Source organism: Apium graveolens, chromosome 11, assembly GCF_009905375.1.
Source record: "Apium graveolens cultivar Ventura chromosome 11, ASM990537v1, whole genome shotgun sequence".
In the NCBI taxonomy this organism is placed as follows: domain Eukaryota; kingdom Viridiplantae; phylum Streptophyta; class Magnoliopsida; order Apiales; family Apiaceae; genus Apium; species Apium graveolens.
Window position 1 is genome coordinate 13,136,073 of NC_133657.1, and position 7,500 is coordinate 13,143,572.

Sequence of the window (7,500 nt, forward strand, 5' to 3'; positions counted from 1 at the left end):
ACAACGCTCCTTCTATAGATATTTGAAAAGCTAACTCATGTTTCCACTCTATTTTCATTACGAAGATGTATCACATCAGGATCTGCTGCTCAAACCGAATCACGCCAACGTTATGGAAGTTCCCGGATCGTGTAAAATAAGAGTAGTACCAAAGGCGGAACCTTCTGGACTTATGCTCCTACCCATGCTAATCCTTACAGCAAAAAGACTATTATACGGTATCCGAATCAGCTGCTATAGAGGCTTTCAGGTTTGCTTCTGCATCTTCAGCTCAGGGAAGCAACAGCTCATTTTAGTGTCGGGGATTTATTCTGCAAACCTTCCTACTTAACGGGGAACTTCACCTGAAACCTTTACCTTCATAGCTTTCCCCTTCTTCTAACCATTGGCTCACACCAACAACCGGCACATGCTCTACACCAACAGACAGACTTGCTTGACGGCCATCCTTCGTTTGCTTTTACACGGCCATCGAGAAACCGCCCCTTTTACAGCTAGGTTCTGAAAGAACTATGGTATGGCCGGGAAACTGCTTAGCCACGTTATAACACTAGAAAATCTAACTACATCTTTTCAGAGGGATACGGGACAGAGCAACTCGAAGTGAAGTAAACTGGTGTAACTAGAACACTGAAGCTTTCAAGCCCTAAGAAAGAGTCCCATTCAAGTTCTTGCTCTTAGAGAAGGTAGTACTCGATTGCCTTTCCTTCTTCTTCCCACTAAACGAATCCCCGCATTTGAGTAGAAGTGCCTTCCTATCTTCGCCCTCTAGCCTTCCATCTTCACTTTCATTTTCGCGGGATTTTAGGCTGCAAGTCCATTTCCGCTCGTAGATGGGATCTCAAATCGGACAAGTTATCATTTTCCCGGGATTTTTGCTTGTTTTGGATTTCTCTTCCTAATGCGGCATCTCAATGTAATAAAAAGACCCAAACCCCGTGTTTTAGGCTTGTTTTTTAGTAGAAGAAAGGAAAGTAATTTCGTGAAATGGGATTCGTAGCCAGCAAGCAATAGCATCCTGTTGTTATAGAAGAAATTCAATTTCATAAAAGAAAGAAGTACTTGGTAGAAATTATCCTTTCATAAATAAAATTATCTTTAACGATAAATAGATAAATAGAAGGGTGGGAAGGTGGAGGTTGTTCGCCGATTCAAGTGGTATGTGAGTTGGGTGATAATAGGTCGTTTTTCATTTGAATTTCTCTGACATTCTACGTTCCCGAAACGGATCCTATCAAATATTTCACATTTTCTATGATCATCTCTATTTCAGGTATTCGGGGAATCCTCCTTAATAGATGAAATATTCCTATTATGTCAATGCCAATAGAATCAATGTTATTAGCTGTGAATTCGAACTTTTTGGTATTTTCCGTTTCTTCGGATGATATGATGGGCCAATCATTTGCTTCATTGGTTCCAACGGTGGCAGCCGCGGAATCTGCTATTGGGTTAGCCATTTTCGTTATTACTTTCCGAGTCTGAGTTTCGTTCCCGTTTTTCATTTCCTTCTTCTCGAATCCAAAGGGGACTTCTCCTATTTAGAATCTTTCTGCGGTGTGCTCCATTTACTATTCTTTCATACTTTCTTCTCTTTACCACGCAATAGGTCAGCGAAGCGTGAGCGGGCGCAGAGAAGGAAACACCAAACACTTTGGCCTAACGGGAATCAGCAACGACGAAATGACAAGATGAGGTGCCCCGGGCACCCCCATTTAGAAGGAAGGGTCGAAGGTTTTGGGCCTGTAGCTTTCCCCGTCCCCCCCTCGTCGGGCGGTGCTTGTGTGGGGGGTGCGCAACCAGAATTCGGGCTGGAAGCTCTCACCTTACCAACGAGCCGGCAGCTGGTGGCTGTTGGTCATGACTACTACAAAAAAGCTCCAATGAAGATGAATATTTCACATGGAGGAGTGTGCATCTGTATGTTGGGTGTTCTTCTGTCGTGCGACCCGGCGGCGTATGTGCGACCTGTGGCCCACGCCTCCTATTTGTTCAGGGCGGCGTGAACTCTGATTCGATCCGGGTATTCAATCCCGCCGCTGAGATGCTCAGTTGACTCCTTAACCTTGATAGGAAGATGACTTATTCAAGAATTCGTGCATAAGGGTAAGGAACTTTGGATGAACTAATGCGAATGGGTGTAAGCTTCACTGCTCAGAAACACCCAGTGCTGACCACACTGAGAGACACGAAAGCGCAGGTAACGCCAGTTGGAGAAATGGCGTTAAGCATCCCTAGCGGTACGAAAAGAGAGGTCGTGATGATATCATCTACGTCCGTACCGCTCCTCGTGGAGTAGATCCCGCATCCAACCAAGTCTTTGACCAGGGAACAGGATAATTCCCACTACTGCTGACAGGCCAGCCGGGCCGTGAGCGCGGTGGGAACGGGCTTCCCAAAAAGTCAGCCCGGGCCGGGGTCAGCATAGAATGAAAGGGACGGCCCTAATGTTGGCTTTGCCAACTTTCTGGGTTGCGGGCGGAGAAAAGCGGACGTGGGGACTCGGGGCGGGGCGCAGCGTAACTAAGAGAACCATTCCATTTAGGGCGAGAGAAAGTGGGCGGTCTGGTGTCCGCCCCGACTGGCAGCTGCTGGGTCTCCCCATCTCTCCTAAACTTCCCCCGGTCTTCGGCCCGAGCTGTATGAGGCAGAAACTCGTCCCACGTACGGTTCGGAGGCCGAGCCCCACCCCAGCAGTAAGGGTGCGGCTTAGGTCAACTAACACAAAGAAGATACAGTTCACTCAACGATTGCCTTTGGGTTCCGAACTCTATATGGGAAAAGAGCGTTGTTGTTTGCGAGGTCTCGATCATTTACATGGACCCACTTCTCATTCTATTTGTGGGAATTTGATGATCTATACACCGTCCCTAACGAACGATCGGCTCAGGTTTGAGCATGATGAATCACTTCGTGCCGACCTGTTGCCAATAAACTTTCCGGCCTCATATGAGAATGGAAAACTGGAGCATTTTATGCATCGGTGGATGAAGAATCGAGAACATAAGAATTTATGGTTGACCATGTTCCCAGAAAAAAGATACTTTTGAGAAACGACGAACACGACTGAAGTGGCTATACATACAAATCTATTTACGGATCTATATGCTCCGATTGGAACTGGAAGTTCATAAATCTATGATGATCTTAGTAAACAGGCGGTGGCATATCGACAAATGTCATTATTGTTACGCCGACCACCAGGCCGTTAGGCTTTCCCAGGGGATGTTTTCTATTTACATTCCCGTCTCTTAGAAAGAGCCACTAAACGATCGGACCAGACAGGCGCAGGTAGCTTGACCGCCTTACCGGTCATTGAAACACAAGCTGGAGACGTATCGGCCTATATTCCCACCAATGTGATCCCCATTACTGATGGACAAATCTGTTCGGAAACAGAGCTCTTTTATCGCGGAATTAGACCTGCTATTAACGTCGGCTTATCTGTAGTTCCAATTCCTGATGCACAAGTTCAAGAAAAAGCATCAGAGTTCATCCCTAAACCACTACAAGCTGGTGTTACAGGATTTGTCTCTGGTGTTACAAGTCAAGCTAAGGCTGTGTATACTCACTTGCTAGCACTTCTTTGCACCATTAGATAACTAATTCACTTTATTCCAAAACTTCTCTTCCATTTCCTGGCCAAGAATCTCTAGAAAGAGCTAAGCTAAGCTCAAATCGAATTCTAGTTGGGCATTTTAGCTGCCTTTAACACGTGTTGAACACGGGCGCTGAAAGCCAGACATTAACCTACCTTTTTGAGAAAGATCAAAGGGACGCCTCGCAAAGACTACTCAGAGCTGGTTTCGTGCTCAAGACGAGACTCCTCATCTAAGTCAATAGATGGGGCAGATGGTTTCTCTCTTCACGAGCCGTCTGGCTCTCTATACTTACCCACCCTTTCCGACCCCCGAGCCGGCTACTGCTTTCTCAAATCATTCCCTTTTCTCTCATCTTTCTAGAGATTTATTTGCCAGCCAAGAAATTATATTCAATAGTAGCGGCATTCTTTTCTTGACTATTTGCATCTTTCTTTAAGAGCTTTATTCGTTCCTGTTGTGAAATGAATAAATAATAAAGCCATTGCACGGACGAAGCTGTTAGTACGGTTAAGACATGCAAACTCCGTTTCAGTCCAATTTATCTAGGACTGATCCTGCTGTGTCCATGGCACATTTGGCTCTCTCCTGTTGATTATGTAGGATCTGATGGGCCGCTCTTAAAAATGTGAACGTAACCCTCGCTATTTAATCTCCGGCTATTGATATTGAGCCAAATGGGACAGAAGGTACTCTTATATAGAATCTACTCTGACTGTTCTCATAACCGGCACTAGTGAAAGCAAATGACATAGTTAAAGAATAAGAGAATGCCCTGAGAGAAGAAAGGAAGTCAGGGAATGAGCAGGTGCTGTAGCCAGAAGAAGTTGTTACAGAATAGGTTGCATCTAGCATACAACCAGTGGAGCCATAAGTTATAGATATTCTATTAAATGGCTGAATTCGTTGTTCAATATTTTTGAACTTTGAAATCATACACTGTCTCCATATCCGTTGTTCAAATAGTAGCTGCTTGGCTCTTTACCGGTGGAAGCTTTGAAGGAATTGACTCCTTAGACTGTTGAATAAAAATAAAGAATTGCTCTTGGTCTACCCGCTGTGATTGAATCACTAACCGCAGTTGTGCTAGAATCAGATAGATCTGGGTGGAAGGTTTTCATTTGACATTAGAGCCGCTATTGAAGGAATTACCGGGGAACTACAATTTTTTTATGTAAAGATGAGATTCATTTTTAAAAGAATCCCAGATACATGGCTCACATACCCGACCCAACATTCTTGGAAAACAATCGAATCGACGGCTGGTTCTATTTACCTATATCTTCTGCTTTTAAAATGAAGACTAAGACAGGAGTTTCGTGGAAAATAAAGAAGCCTTGAATCGATGACTTAAGCCTCTTTCTTAGCTTAGCTTAGGGCGTTTAAAGAGCGTGACTCTTTAGTGAAAAAGGGCCCATTTGATTCCATTCATGAATTAGCCCACTATGACATTTAAAAAGAAAGATATAGAATTATATAAGAATATAGTATATCATTCGTGTTTCTGTTACAACACGGCGAAAGTAAATAGTTCGAATGAAGAGAAAAAAGAAACATTTTTAGGCTTTACACCTGGGATTGTAGTTCAATCGGTCAGAGCACCGCCCTGTCAAGGCGGAAGCTGCGGGTTCGAGCCCCGTCAGTCCCGACAGATTCAATAAATACATCAATTCATCTCTCCATTTTCGGTGAAAAGGGGGACAGGGAGCATAATTTCATTCCCAACGGGGGATCTTTCTTTTATACCCCGTGCTAAGAATCTCTTTTTGTGCGGGTGCGGGCCGTTCATGCCTTTGGAATCGTCAGGTGCTGGCATCTTCTGTGTGACGAACATGGCATCTATCGCCAACTGAGTCCTTCTCCTACCCTACAGTTTAACAACATAAAATTAGAGCTAACGCCTAGCGGGCTTCTCTGGCTCTCTCTTTGTCTGCTTCTTAATTGACTCTTATGAGCTAGTTTCCAGTCGATAGTGAAGACCATACTAATGCGTATGCGGGATTACCGGAATAGCAACTACCGCGGGTAGCATGTCTATCATAGTCCTAATCTTTTTTATCCTTGTTCAGAAGAAAGGGAACGCTAGCTAGATGCTTAACCACACAGGTAGCGTGTCCACGCTTACGGCTTCCGATCGCTAGCTTTCTTTCTTCAGCAAAGAAAGAGTAGGAATAGCTCGGTCATAGGTACCATACGAAGAAAGGTCTTCCGTTCATTGAAGAAAAGAGAAAACGAAGAAAAAAGCAACAACAAGCTCTAACTCGGGAATAAAATAACAACTGGAATGCTTCATCTCGTAAGCAGACTTTGATTGATCGAATGCTTTTTCTCTACTACTTCATTACTTTTATATCTAGGTCTACCATTAGGCACCCTTCATTATCAGAGCCTTCTGACAAGGGATTGACTAAGATTTGATATTTGCTTTTGTCTCTCCCATTTCTGTGACCAAAATCGCTTTGACTTATTCGACTAGACGGGGAAGGTCTGTCCCTTCTCCACTAGAAGAAAGTAGATGATCACGTAGGGCGAATGAATCAAAGAAAGGGAAACTTCTCCATCCCAGAAAGCGGAGTGACTTCTTGAATCTTTGAATAGAGAGCCCCATTAACCAGACAAGCTGGAGGAGACAAGCTACCTCACAGAAAGGATGACCAAGCTCAAAAATACTAGGAGGTTTTTGGTTCTGGGGTTGGAGATTAAGTAAAATCCGAGTTGGATTAGCTTGGATAGGGATTTCGAACTCTAATCAAGGCAAGGCATAATGCCAGTCCGAGAATCCTTTATCAAAAGCCTTTTTTTGGGCATAACAAGCCCTGCCAGCCATTGACTGGCATCTCAATAGACTCTAGCGAGGAACCCGGTTTGGCTTCAATTGAGCCAAGTTTTCGAATTCAATCAGGCCAGCAAGCCTAAGACGTCGTAATGCCTTTTTCTTAGTGCTCATAGAACCTTCCCACAGGGATATCGCTATGTAAGTTCCTGCCCATTCACCAGTTGATCTGATTCACTAGTTGAAGTTAATCTGATGGACGAGTGGATAAGGAGAAGTTCGGGACAGATCCAGGAAAAACATGGAGAGAGCAGGGGACATACATATTTGTTTGTATCACCACAAAATGCACCTAGCTCTGCCGCTATCCTCTCGGTACCAGTCTCGCTACTTCTTTCCTCTCCTACCTAGTCGAGGAAACTGGAATTCCTTTAGTAAGATAGCTCATGAATGAAGCTTTCAAACCACTTCCTAATTTCAGGAGTTTAGGAGTACATATGAGTTCATGAGTCAATGTGCCCGCTGTGGTGTATGAGCAAGTGATCTGATCCTATGCGCCTTTCTCTTTTTAGTGAAAAACCAACCGTCCCTTAGCTCGTGTTATCAGAAGAACAACGCCAAGTAACTTCATCCAGTGAAAAAAGAAGGATAGGATTCGAGGGCTTTAATGATATAAATCTGAGTTCGTTTGTGGTGAAGTCTTGGAAGTAAACTAGCTCAACTAGTTGCAACTAAAGATTTTCATAGCTAAACCGATAGCCTGGTGGAATGAATATTTACGGATAGTCTATACACACAAACCTCAAGTAGGATTTTTCATAAAAGAGAAACAGAAGGAAGAAACCCAAAAGACATCTCAAGGAACTCATAATGCCCATATCGAGTGCGAAATGCTGTCTTCGGAATATCCTCATCTCTTACTCGTAACTGGTGGTAACCCGATCTCAAATCTATATTCGAAAAGTACTTCGCCCCTTGCAACTGATCGACTCCTAAACCCCCCAGCCAAGTGATCGAGTTTAGTCTGAATTTGCTGTAGAAGTTGCTCCCGCTCCGGACTGACTTCAAGGAAAGATAGGATTGGGCAATTCAGCCGGTTTTGGAGCTTACCTTTAAAAGCGACTCCAG

The 7,500-nt window shown here is 44.1% G+C and overlaps 1 non-coding gene and 2 pseudogenes across 1 annotated transcript; 2 read left to right on the plus strand and 1 right to left on the minus strand.

The window, feature by feature from the left end:
• Positions 1-2,056, plus strand: part of LOC141695362 (uncharacterized) — a 2,767-nt pseudogene extending 711 nt beyond the window's left edge.
• A 3,117-nt stretch (positions 2,057-5,173) lies between these two features.
• On the plus strand, positions 5,174-5,247 carry TRNAD-GUC (transfer RNA aspartic acid (anticodon GUC)). The gene has a single exon. It is a non-coding gene; the product is annotated as a tRNA-Asp (tRNA).
• Positions 5,248-5,265: 18 nt separating this feature from the next.
• Positions 5,266-7,500, minus strand: part of LOC141695363 (cytochrome c oxidase subunit 2-like) — a 7,211-nt pseudogene continuing 4,976 nt past the window's right edge.